The sequence below is a fragment of the Solanum pennellii genome, chromosome 10 (genome assembly GCF_001406875.1).
Source record: "Solanum pennellii chromosome 10, SPENNV200".
Classification (NCBI taxonomy): domain Eukaryota; kingdom Viridiplantae; phylum Streptophyta; class Magnoliopsida; order Solanales; family Solanaceae; genus Solanum; species Solanum pennellii.
This window is the reverse complement of record NC_028646.1, coordinates 67,826,461-67,840,892: the sequence shown is the minus strand read 5'-3', so window position 1 is coordinate 67,840,892 and position 14,432 is coordinate 67,826,461. Positions and strand designations below refer to the sequence as shown.

The following is a 14,432-nucleotide window of genomic DNA, read 5'->3' as shown; positions in this document are numbered from 1 at the left end:
AAAAACTCATCTTCCTTTCTTTAGCAAGATGACATCAAGTAGTCAAAAAAAAAAAGATTTTATGAGACCTACAAAAAGTGTAGGGAATAGATTTTGATGATAAACCTCTATGGAATCATGTTAAAGTTATTTCGATGGCTCCAAATGGGGGTGGGAATAGGACATGGTCTTGTAACTATTGTAATAAAATAGTTACGGGATCATATAATAGGGTGAAAGCACATCTTTTGAGATAATCGGGTCATGGTGTTCAAATATGTAAAAAAAATAGTGGTGATATATATGTGATTTTGAAGATGGAGCATGAACAAGCGGAAAGAAAACGAACCAATGTTCAAGTTGATGCAAGAAAAAAAGATGATTATATATTACTTCCGGAGGGGACTGATCTAATGCAACAAAAAAAACGAAAGAGTTCAAGTAGTGGAGCTATCGGAAAATCATTCGGCATCTATGAGAGGAATACGGCCGACAAATTAGCCGCTAGGATGTTCTACGCATCAGGTTTATCATTCAACTTTGCCAACTCTCCTTATTTAAAAAATATTCTAAGTTTCTAGCCGAAAATTCCATTTCCGGTTATATTCCCCCATCATATAATAGATTGAGGTCAACTCTTTTGGCTCAAGAAAAAACACATATTGATAGAAAGTTGCAACCAATAAAAGGTACATGGAAAAAGAAAGGATTGTCGATTTGTTCGGATGGATGGTTAGATACTAAAAGACGACCTTTGATCAATATAATAGCATCATCTAGTGGAGGCCCAATGTTTTTGAATTCAATCAATTCTAGTGGAATCGTAAAAGATGGTGAATATATTGCTAACTTATTTATTGAAGCAATAGAAAATGTAGGTTCAAACAATGTTGTTCAAGTTATTACGGATAATGCAAGTAATATGAAACTTGCCGGTACTATAGTGGAGCAAAAATATCCTCATATATTTTGGACTCCTTGCGTTGTTCATTGTTTGAATCTAGCTTTGAAAAGTATGTGCCAACCTTCGGAAAAATCACCTCACTTTACTAATTGTAAAAGGATTTTAGAGTTACTTAGTGAAGTGAACAATTTAAAGAATTTTGTTGTGAACCACGACATGGCACATGCACTTTTTCAAAAACATTCGGATTTGTGTTTGTTGAAGGTTGGTGAAACAAGATTTGCCTCACACATCATTATGACCACCCGAATTCGCAAAGTAAAATCTTCTTTGGAAAAAATGGTCATATGATAGAATCTGATAATTCTACAAGTATATAAAATTTGTGTTTTGATGATAGACAAGAAATGCAACATATATGTATACATGAGTTTGCCAGATTTGTCAATTGGAATTAAGTGTCAAAGCCAGCACGGAATTAATTGTCGTCGAAGCCAGCACAGAATTAATTGTCGCAGCCAGAATGAAACAATTAAATGTACAAGTGCTAAAGATGCTGAAAATACAAGTTGATACAAATAAGAAAACCTTAATATATTAAGGAAGGAAGTTGTATAGAAAAAGGATTGTACAATAAAACGTAAAATCAGTACTCCTTGTTTAAGTATAATTGCAACTTCTTTACCTTATTTGATAAGGATTCAAGGCATGAGAAATCTCTATAAAAGAAGATCAAACGCAGAAGAGAAGGACACGACTTTTACATCGAGAGAAAAGCGAGAGACATTCAGTAAAAGCCTTTGAGATCGATAGTGTTGCGAAGTTCAAGAAGTTCTTGAGTTTGAAAGTCTTGAACGTGTAAAACTATTTTCTTAATTCATTGTTGAATTAGTTACGTTTCTTTGTACAAGAAGTGGGTTTGGCTTCTTGTAGAGTTAAGCTTTGGTGAGGTTTGTAACAAAAGGTGGGTTTGGCCTTTTGGAGAGTAGAGGGAGTCGATTATAGTTAATCGAGAGTTGTTGTAGTGGTGAAGTTATTGATTATTGAGTTGTAATCATAAAATCATCTAGTTGAATTAATAAAACGAGGTTTTTCCTTCCTTGATTGAGGCAGGTTTTTAATTTAACAAGTGTTTGTGTTCTGTCTTAAATCAACTTACAAGAACCTGGTTTTTGTTCTAGGGGTAAGGTTTCTTCAATTGGTATCAGAGCAGGTCTTTTCGATAAAAGATTTACACCTTGAAAAGACTCAATGGCAGCACCACCTACCCCACAAGAGGGAGCTTCACAAACACGACTACCACTATTCAATGGCAAATACTATGGATGGTGGAAAAATCGTATGATGGATCATCTTATCGGCGAAAATCCTGATCTATGGGGAGTCATTCTAGATGGACCAACTATACCTATGAAAACTGCAACTGATGGAATCACCAGAATCCCAAAGGAAAGAAAAAAATGGAATGTTGAAGACAAGCTTGCGATCCAAAACAATGCCAAAGCCAAGAAAATTTTGATCTGTGGTATAGAACCAGACGAATACAATCGAATCTCGTCTTGTCAAGATGCTAAAACCATATGGGAAACACTACAAACCGCTCATGAAGGAACAACGCAAGTCAAGAAGTCCAAAATTGATAACTTAAACAGACAATACGAACTATTCAGAATGGCAGAAGGAGAGACTATACAAGATATGCATATCAGGTTCACTTCAATCATCAATGAGATGTATTCCTTGGGAGAAATAGTTCCCAATGGAAAGGCAGTAAGAAAACTCTTGAGTGTCCTTCTTGAAACTTGGGAAAGCAAAGTCGAGGATATCAGTGAAGCAAGCGACCTAGATGCACTGGCCATGGATGAGTTGATTGGTAACCTCATCACATATGAACTCAAGAAAAACCAAGAAAAAGAAATAGGAGGAAAGAGAAAGGAAAGGAACCTGGTTCTGAAGGCTACTGCATCAGATGATTTTGAGGATGAAAATATCGCCCTTATAACCAAAAGGTTCACCAGAATGCTGAAAAGAGGACAAACATTTCAAAAGAAAACTCCTCAAAGATCCAATGAAAACACTAAAGACCAGGTTTGTCATAAGTGTGGAAGTCCAGATCACTTCATCAAATTCTGTCCACTTTGGGCTTTAGAGCAGAAAAAGACAAACTCAGAGAAGCGAAAAGACAAGTTTGTCCCTTCAAACAGAAGAATAACAACTCAAGAGGCAGATATCTCAATGAAAAAGGCCTTTGCAGCATTGGAGAATTCATCTGATGAAGAATCTGAGGATGATGAGGCAGAAAACAAATCTCTTCTTGCACTAGAACAAGAAGATGATTATGACTTTCTCGCCTTAGTAGCAGTTGAAACCAAAGAAGAAAAGGAAACCTGCAGATCCCAAGAAACTATATTAGCACTTATGGCTGGATCAGACTCTGAAGAGGACAACGAAGAAGAAGATATGAATGAAAAGGTTAGTCTTCATCACATACAAGACAATTTAAACTCATACTCAAAAAGGGAGCTAGAATCTTTACTCTACACCCTCATCGATGCATATAAAACAATAGACTCAAAAAGAGAATTGATAATGGAAGACTATGCATCATTAAGAGAAGAAAACAAGAAGCTTGAAAAACAAAATCTTCATTTATTATCCAAAAATACTGAGCTAAGTAAAAACCTAGACTTGGTAAGAAAAAGGAATGAAGAGCTAACCAAAGAGCTTCTTGTGACTAAAACTGAAGTTGAGAATGGAATGAGATGGACCAGGTCCTCCATATTACTTAACAACATTCACAAGAATCGTACTTCTGAGAGACATGGGATAGGTTTTGATAAAACTAATCCTCAAGTGATAAATCTCAACATAGATTGTTTATGCATGCACTGTGGGCTGGTAGGGCATAAAAGTTACGATTGTCAAAGAAAATTGATTGCCCACAACAATAATTTAAACTCTCTAAGAAAACCTCATCATGAGAAAACCAATGAACAAAAACAAATCCCTACAGTCAAATCTCTTCCCAGATGGGCCAGAAAAAATCTTATTCATCCATTTTTAAAGCAAAAATCAAAGTGGATCTGGGTACCAAAATCTAACCCCCGAAATTAACTGCAGGGATTAGGAGAAGAAAGCAACAGCAATGGTACTTGGATAGTGCATGTTCCAGACACATGACTGGAGATAAAAGTAGCTTTCTCTCACTCAAAAACTTCAAAGGAGGAAACGTCGCCTTTGGTAATGGAAAAAGTGAGGAAATTCAGGGAATTGGAAAGGTTGGGTCGATGAATACTCATGCAATTGAAAACGTATACTATGTGAATGGCCTACAACATAATCTATTGAGTGTATCTCAAATATGTGATAGAGGAAACAATGTACTCTTTACTGAAAAAGAATGCAGAGTGACAAATTCAGTGATTGAGAACCTGGTTCTACTAGGAAGGAGACACAAGAATGTGTACAAAGCCAAGATTGTCGATTCCAAGGAAGATACTCTTAAATGCCTAAGTGCAGTTTTGATTGCTCCATGCTCTGGCACAAAAGAATGGGACACATAAGCATGACAACAAAAAATAAACTCATATCTAAGGACCTGGTTAGGGGACTACCAACCAAAAATTTCAGTAACAACAAAGTATATGGAACCTGCATTCAAGGAAGACAAGTGAGATCATCATTCAAACCAAAGTCGACAGTCAGTACTACCAAGCCACTAGAACTGCTTCACATGGATTTGTGTGGACCAATGCGTATACAAAGCAGAGGTGGGAAAAGATATGTGTTTGTAATAGTCGATGATTATTCAAGATTCACTTGGACACTGTTTCTTGCAACAAAGGATGAAATATTCACCATGTTTGAAATCTTTGCAAAGCTGGTTCAGAAAAAATTCAACAAAGAAATAATTAGCATCCGATCTGATCATGGGCTGGAGTTTGAAAATTCACAGTTCCTACAATTTTGTATTTCAAACGGGATTGAGCATAACTTCTCAGCACCTAGAACACCACAACAAAACGGTGTAGTTGAACGAAAAAATAGAACACTGGAAGATATCGCAAGAACAATGTTGATCTCAAGCAAACTTTCAAAATCCTATTGGGCTGAAGCAGTAAACACAGGGTGCTATTTAATAAATAGATGCATGATCAAATCAGTGTTAAACAAAACACCATATGAGTTGCTAAAAGGAAGAAACCCAAATTTAGGACATCTTAGGGCATTTGGGTATGTATGCTTCATACACAACAATGACAAAGATAACTTGGGTAAATTTGATGCCTAGAGTGATGAAGGAATTTTTCTGGGTTATTCATCACAAAGCAAAGCCTACAACGTACTTAATAAAAGAACAAATCGTGTAGAAGAAAGTGTTCATGTTGTCTTTAATGAAAGTAACAGTGAAGTTGAAGGAAATTCAGAGGATAAACAGGATGAAGGAACCTGCTCCAGGTCATCAGAATCAAAAATATGGGAAGAAGAATTCACATCTTCTCATTAAACACCTGAAACAGAAGATAAGTCTGCTACTGAAACTGGTCCTACTGCATCTGAAGAGCCAGTCAACATCCAAACTCACAGCTGGAAGCATCAAAGTTATCATCCTTTACAAAACATTCTTACTCCTCTTAACTCAGGCATCTCAACAAGATCCAAATTACGTAGCATGTGTGCTTTTTCTGCCTATGTATCCCTGATTGAGCCAAAAAATATAAAAGAAGCACTATTAGACTCTGATTGGATTAGTGCTATGCAAGAAGAACTTAATCAGTTTGAAAGAAGCAGAGTATGGAACCTGGTTCCAAAACCTCAAAACAGAACAGTAATAGGAACATGGTGGGTATTTAAAAATAAGCTTGATGAACAAGGACAAATCATACGCAACAAGGCTAGGCTAGTTGTACAGGAATATAACCAAGAAGAAAGGATAGACTACGATGAAACTTTTTCACCCGTGGCAAGAATTGAAGCAATTAGAATACTGATTGCATATGCTACTCACATGGAATTTAAACTCTATCAGATGGATGTCAAAAGTGCCTTTTTAAATGGTTATCTACAAGAAGAGGTGTATGTGAAACAACCCCCCGGTTTTGAAAATACCAAGTACCCTGATCATGTATACAAACTAGACAAAGCTCTCTATGGGCTACAGCAAGCACCAAGAGCATGGTATGATCGATTGTCCATTTTTCTTCTCACACATGGATACACAAGAGGCAAAACTGATAACACATTGTTTCTTCAAAAATAAGGTGAAGATCTGTTCATAGTTCAAGTATATGTAGATGATATCATATTTGGAGGAACTAATGACTCACTTGGAGTAGAGTGTGCTCAACTAATGAATAGTGAATTTGAGATGAGTATGATGGGAGAACTAAACTTCTTTTTAGGACTCCAAATTAAACAAACTCCAGCTGGCACATCAATTCATCAACAAAAATACATCAAGGAACTACTGAAGAAATATGATATGAATGAAGCTAAGTCAAATGACACACCCATTGGGACAACAACAAAGCTTGATAAAGATGAACCAGGTTCACCAGTAAATGACACTAGATATAGAAGTATGATTGGATCACTCCTATACCTTACTGCCAGTAGACCTGATATAGTGTTCAGTGTTGGTCTATGTGCACGCTCTCAGTCCTGTCCCAAGGAATCACATCTAAAAGTTGTCAAAAGAATCCTGCGATATCTAAAAGGTACAATGAACCTGGTTCTCTAGTATCCAACTGGAGACTCATTCAATCTAAAGGGATTTGCTGATGCAGACTATGCAGGACATATGGTAGATAGAAAAAGCACCTCTGGAATGGCACACTTCTTAGGACCATGTCTAATATCATGGGCAACTAGAAAACAAAATTCGGTTGCTTTATCCACTGCTGAGGCTGAGTATGTGGCAGCTGCTTCTTGTTGTGCCCAATTTCTTTGGATAAAACAGTAGCTTAAAGATTTTGGTATAAAAACCGGTTGTATTCCCATTCTTTGTGATAATACCAGTGCTATGAACATGGCCAAAAACCCGGTTCAACACAAACGTACCAAACACATAGATATTAGACATCACTTCTTTCGTGATAATGTTGAAAAGGGGAACATAGTAATGACATTCTGCAAAACTGAGGATCAAGTTGCAGATATTTTCACTAAAGCACTAGGAAGAGAATCATTTCAGAAAAATTGACTTTCACTAGGACTCATCTTTTTGGATTGATTACTGCTTTACCAAGTCCTCAGGATATAAGAACCATGTCTAGTCTAGTTGTTTTAAAATTGCTTTACACTAAGCACGGAAAATCAGCATTTAAAAAAAAAAGGGAAAAACTATTTCTCTTTCTCTCTCATATGTCACTCCTCTGAAAAGCAGGTGCAACCGTCAATGCACACGTCCCTTCAATGTCAATCCCTCATAATTACTAAAACCCCTCGAAGATAACACCAAAACCGTTCCCAATAGAGCACTTCCTCCAACAAAGCAACCAACTCCTTCTCTTCTTCCATTTTCAGAAAATCTCCTTTCATCACCATGCTTAATCCTCTTGTTACTTACTCAGATGATGAAAATTCATATGACAATGCACCTTCTGAGGGGGAAAAGAATCCCTCCATTGATACATCACCTTCTCAGGGGGAAGAAAATCCCTCCATTGATACAGTACCTACTCAGGGGGGAGAAAATCAACCCACCAACAAACCATCTACCTCTTCTCCATCGTCCCCAAAATCAGATCAGCCTATATCACCACCACCACCAGTCACAGAATCACCACCACCACCAATCACAGAATCACCACTACCACCAGTCCCAGAAACACCCACTACCACTACCACTAAAAACCTCTTTTCTTCTCCATCTCAGAAGCCCACTCCTCAAAACCTACCTAACTCCCCTCTACCACCATCCTCACATTCACTAAACACTGATGACATTCTTCTCAGCACACTTCACCCTCAAAAACCAAGACGGCCACGAAAACACATTGCGGTCAAACAAGTTCGTTCGCACAGAACAGTAACTCGGAGTGCAAATGTAGTCAAACCAACTGGTGGTGCGACATCCAGTGGGAAGCGTCGTCATCTGGGTAAGTCTCCTGTTCACTCATCTGTTTCCCCAATGATTCTTGATTCTGAATCTGATGATTGCTCTGAGGTTAAAACTTCTGAAACCCCTCAGTCAAAGTCAAAATCTGTAAAGAGAAACGTGGATAAATTTCTCAAAGTTGGAAAGAAAAAGTATTTTCAAACTAAAATAGTGCTTAGGGGTAGAACTTTTCATCCTGATATCCTATCAATGGACATAGTCAAGCAGGTCTGTGAGTAACTACGGTTTCAGGGGTGGGAGGTGCTATTTCTTGAACCTAATCTGATTTATGAACAAGAAGTAGTAGATTTCTACACAAATTTAAAGATCTTGGAAGGGGATGTGGTATCTTCTAGTGTGAAGGGAGTTGAGGTTGTTTTTGATGCAACTAAGCTTGGAGAAATTTTACACATACCATCTGTGGGTATTACTGATTATCATTGGGTTTTTGATGAACACTCTAGTCTTCCAGCCAAGTTTTCTCAAGGAAGAGTCACTTCTAGGGCACAGACTGTGTTAAAAGGTGTCATGGGGTCAGTTCATAAGCTTCTTTTTGAAATAGTACAGAAAGGAATATTACCCAGGGGTCACCATCGTCACATTGCTTCTATAAGGGACATGGGACTTATGAATGCTCTTGAATGTAAAGAACGTATTGAGTGGCCCACACTGATCATCAAACACTTTGCTAGAATCGTTGATCCTCAACTTGGTTCTCATCAATTAGCATTTGGAAATCTTTTAACCAGAGTGTTTAATGCGTTTGAAGTACCATTGGGAGAAGGACGGGTTTTGACTCGTGCAGACATGTTTACTCAATCTATTCTTGCTGATTTTGTGGCATTCCCATGGAATCGAAGCAGGTTGCTAATGCTTCTCCACGTTCATCTGGTCCTGTTGCTCAATTACTCAGGGAACTCAAAGTTGCAGAAGAAAAATATGCCACTCTTGAATTAGAAAACCAGAATTTGTGTGCTGAACTTCATACTTCCAATGCTGAGATTCATCGGTTGATAGATCAGTTGGTGCAGCAGCAGCTTGCTAACAATGCAAGGGTTGATAGAGTACTTGATATGCTTGCTTCTGCCTCCACCAAGCTTAGCCAATCTTCAACTTGAAAGCACCTTGTATGCACCTGGTTCTTTTGAGTCATTAACTCTGTGTTGATATTTCTCTTTGTGTTGCTAGAACATTTTTTTGCTCAACTGGCTGAGCTTCAATTGTTGCTGTAGATGTTATCTGGTTTTGTTTTGCGGTTATTGAACTCTTTTTGATTTGTCAAAAGGGGGAAAATATTATATGATGTTGCATCACACAGGTTTGTCTTCATCAAAAAGGGGGAATATGATAGAATCTGGTAATTCTACAAGAATATAAAATTGGTGTTTTGAGGATAGACAAGAAATGCAAATATATGTATACATGAGTTTGCCAGATTTGTCCATTGGAATTAAATGTCGCAGCCAGCACAGAATTAATTGTCGTCGAAGCCAATAAAACGTAAAATCAGTACTCCTTGTTTAAGTATAATTGCAACTTCCTTACCTTATTTGATAAGGATTCAAGGCATGAGAAATCTCTATAAAAGAAGATCAAACGCAGAAGAGAAAGGCACGACTTTTACATCAAGAGAAAAGCGAGAAACATTCAGTAAAAGCCTTTGAGATCGATAGTGTTGCGAAGTTCAAGAAGTTCTTGAGTTAGAAAGTCTTGAACGTGTAAAACTATTTTCTTGATTCATTGTTGAATTGTTAGTTACGTTTCTTTGTACAAGAAGTGGGTTTGGCTTCTTGTAGAGTTAAGCTTTGGTGAGGTTTGTAACAAAAGGTGGGTTTGGCCTTTTGGAGAGTAGAGAGAGTCGATTATAGTTAATCGAGAGTTGTTGTAGTGGTGAAGTTATTGATTATTGAGTTGTAATCATAAAATCATCTAGTTGAATTAATAAAACGAGGTTTTTCCTTCCTTGATTGAGGAAGGTTTTTAATTTAACAAGTGTTTCTGTTCTGTCTTAAATCAACTTACAAGAACCTGGTTCTTGTTCTAGGGGTAAGGTTTTGTCATCATGGATGATGAATGGATGAATTATAAGGGGGATAAGGGAATTGAAGCCAAGACACGTGAATAAAATCGCTTATAATGAATGATGAAAAATGGGATAGTATTGATTATTTCTTGAAATTTACANGGCTAGGTGGAACAAAAGTAACACACCTCTACATTGTATGGCACATTCTTTGGTTCCCAAATATTATCATGAATCATGGCTTGAAGGAGAGAATGGAATTCGAAAGCTAGCTCCCAATGAAGATAGTGAAATTTCATTGAATAGAGTCAAGTGCTTTCAAAGGTACTTTAAAAATTCTAATGAAATGAAACAAGCCTCATTGGAGTATGGATCCTTTTGTAGCGGAAATGGCTATTTTAGTGAGCCTCATGTGATTGACGCTATGATGTATGAAGATTCTCTTTCTTGGTGGGCAAATCATGGGGTCTCGGCTCCACTTTTGCAACAATTAGCTTACAAGTTGCTTACTCAACCGGCTTCTTCCTCTTGTTGTGAAAGAAATTGGAGTACATATTCTTTGATTCACAATATCAAGAGAAATAAGTTAGCAATTTCAAGAGCCGAAGATTTAGTGTTTGTACATTATAATCTCTGATTGTTGTCTCGCAAGAAAGAGAAATATATAAATGGGCCAAGCAAATATTGGGATGTTGGTATGTCTATATTTTCTTCAATTATTTAGTTTAAATGGTGTTCTTTTCTTTTTATACAAGATCTTCTAATATATTTATTCTTTTAAATTTATTTTAGGTGGAGATCGCTTTGATATTGATGAGACAACTAATGATCTAATCGAGCTTTCAATAGATGACCCTCAAATTGAAGGTGTGATATTTGAGAAAGAGTTTGAAGATTTGGAAGAAGTTGAAGAAGATGTGGAAGATGTGGAAGAGATAGCTAACTTAATTAAATAACTTGATAATTGACAATATTTTGTTGTTATGTTAATTTTAAGTTATGAATTAAGTTGAGACAATCTCTTGTTTTTTGTTCAATATTATGTTTTACACTTTTACTTGGTGTATTGAATATTGATTAGTAATTATGAATATCTAAATTGTGGATAAATATCTTTGTGTATCTCTTGAATTTTAATAATTGTAGTGTTTTCTTCACTTTTCACTTTGTTTCAACTTTCAAGAGTTATTACTATCCACGTTCTAAGGTTAGTTCTTCTTTCCAATTTTTATTGATTCTTTTAGTTATATTTATTCTGTTGTGATTTGTAAATGTTTTTAATGTTTAGTTTCTATTTTGTTGTGTCTTTGTAGGAAGAATAGAAGAGTAATCTCATCTTGAAAAACGAAAGATAGAATTCTACAAAATACATGTAAGTTTATCACAATATATCTCTCAAATGTAGAATATCTTCATAACTATATTTTTATAATATTGAAATTGCCGTATCCCCGCACCCGTATCCATACTCGGATTCACACCCACGAATCTTAAAATTTGGATTTCGCCGAATCCGACTCTCGGATTCGCATCCGTCTCGGATATCCTCACCCGAGTCCGAGCAACTTAGATCAAGATAATGGGGAGATGGCCATCACACATGTTTCTTTAACCTCACGGCCATTTATGTGAGCAGGCAAAATTAAACTGAAAGTTAGAATCTAATTCTAGAAAGGAGATAACACCTTTTTGGAGACATTTTCATGGCTGTCCTTGCTGATGAGGGAAAATGCTAGTACAAAAACATCAGCCCCACGATAGCTCAAGGGTCTTAATCTGTTGTAATCCTCCTGACCTATCCAATCAAACAGGAGTAGTAGTCAGCATGAGTGCCACAATGCTGTAAAGAAACATGGTAACTAATATCAATTTTACCTGCAGTATCCCACAAACCAAGATTCCACAACTACATTTGCACTAAAATTGTCAAACATAGTTGGGACATAATCCTGTTTACAACAAAGCAAGCAAATTTAGAGTATGATGAACCAGAAAGTTCCATTTGAGGGATTCACAACCACCACTGTTAGAAATGAACTTACTAAACGAAAGTGCATATATTTAAAGCTCAATGTTTTACACTCATTTATGACTTCGAAGAGAACACTCATGCTTCTATCTTAGAAACTAAACTTTTTAGTTCAGAGGCAGGATCATCAACAAAGCATCATCTTTTCATCAGCTAAACACATTTCAACTAATTAACACCAGATGCCAAAAAACAACATGTAATATAGCTTTCACCTCGTCTCCCTCCTCCACCTACACACGCAAAACAATAACAAAAGCAGGTGTTTTCCGGTGAGGAATTCTACGGACACATGAAAAATAACATAGAGCAGGTTCTTGGGCTCTCGTATAAAGAACCAAATACAGCTATGACTCAAACTTCCATTCAATTACAAATAGGCAAAACCACTGCCTTCTGTCTATAAAGCACATCAATGAGATAATCGTAAGAAAACTTCACAATCATATACTACTTCAAACACTATCGGAAAAGACAACCAAAAAATACAACAGAAGGAGTATCTTGTTTCAATCATCACCGGGACTAAGAAAGACAGGAACATTAGTCTATGAAATGGCTTATGCTACAATGATTCTCTCACTCCCTAAAAATCAATAAATTCCCAGTAATCAAATAAAAAATGGTGTACAGAACTACAACTACACTACCCAAAATAAGAATTTCATTTATGGTAACTTACAGAACCATGAAGTACAAAGTCGAACTTTTCTCATAAACCCCAATTGTTCGTTGGTCTGAGAAAGGAAGAACTTACAGTTGGGAAAGTATTGCTGATATATCAAATGAGTAAACAAGTTTTACCAACTGCTCCGTCGCCGACGGTCACACACTTTATGAACCGGGAACCACTCATTCTCAAGTTTTCCGGCAAACCCCTTCAAATTCTTCTTTGAAATTTCTCTATCTGCAACTACTGACAACAAAATAAATATTACTAGTATCGATAGAATGCAGATACAGAGACCACCTAACTCAACACCCACTTTAAATTCATATTTCCTTTCGACTCATTTTACGTGACAAGTTTGACTATGCACAGAGTTTAAGTAAGAAATAAAGAGTTTTAAAATTTATGATCTAAAATAATTGTTATAAATTTATATGATTATAAATTATTTTATTAAGTGTAAAATAGATATTATATATTTTCTCTGTCTATTTTTATTTGTAATGTTACATTTTTTAAAAGTCAATTTGATTAAAACTATGTTAAAAGTAATATAAATTACAATTTTTTACATATTAATATGATTAAAAAAATGCACCTTAAATTATAAGTCAAAATTCTTATAGTTTGATTCTAAAAATATAAATCATAACAATTAAAAATGGAAATAATATAAATTCCAATTTTTTGTATATCTATGATGAAAAATGCACCTTAAATTATTAGTTAATATTCGTATAGTTGACTTTAAAAATATAAATTATAACAATTAAAAGTGAACGAAAGAATGTTATAGTTTGCTATAGGGTACAATTAAATCAAATTATATTTATAACATTTAATTTGAATAAATAGTTTGCTATTATATACAAATTTCTCAACTATTTATTCTAATTGGTTCAACCAAACTATTTACACTTATGGACCCATGACCCAAATTATTTGCGATCTACTCTCTTGGACGCATTTAAATACAATTACCTTTGATATAATCGGAGTATTAATGATATCAAAGAGTAACTGAGTAGTGTTTTCGTTGAAATATTATTTTTTCTTCTTTGATACAATCAAAATATATATGCATATACTTTGATGATATGCACTACCAATTTAGCTAATTTTCACTGAATTACTACCTCTTTAATACTACCAGAGTATATATAAACTATAATGCTATGAAGCAGTTTTATATATATATATATATATATATAGAGAGAGAGAGAGAGAGAGACGCTAATGGTATCAAAGAGTAATTGAGTATTGTTTTGTCAGTCTACATTCTCATGTTGAATCGCAACACCTTTTATATCTGCAAATTGGATTAATTCTGCATGGTCGTGGGGATCGATACTTCAGCGAATTTCACAACCAAAAGATATGCAGTAAATGCAGATTTGACCCAAAAGTAGGATGACAAGGGTAAAATATCAAAAAATTATGATGAGCGATAAATATAACTTCTTCCTAAGAGTACGTGAGCAAATATGACCCTCTCAGTTTTTTTAAAATAAAATTGTGGGATTTTTGAGTCTACGTGCAATTAGTAAACTATCTAATGTAAGTGATATCTAAACATTTTATTTACGTGATATTGTTTGATTTGACACAATATTTCATTATTTTAAAAAAATTGTGGTTTAAAATAATCCTTAAATTTGTGTGACTATAAGCATAAAAAGTAAGAAAAAATTTAAGTTAAATTTTTTCTAATTATACAAAATGACTATT

At 35.5% G+C, this 14,432-nt stretch overlaps 1 pseudogene; it reads right to left on the bottom strand.

The window, feature by feature from the left end:
* Positions 1-13,031, bottom strand: part of LOC107032026 — a 21,717-nt pseudogene extending 8,686 nt beyond the window's left edge.
* Positions 13,032-14,432: the final 1,401 nt, after the last annotated feature.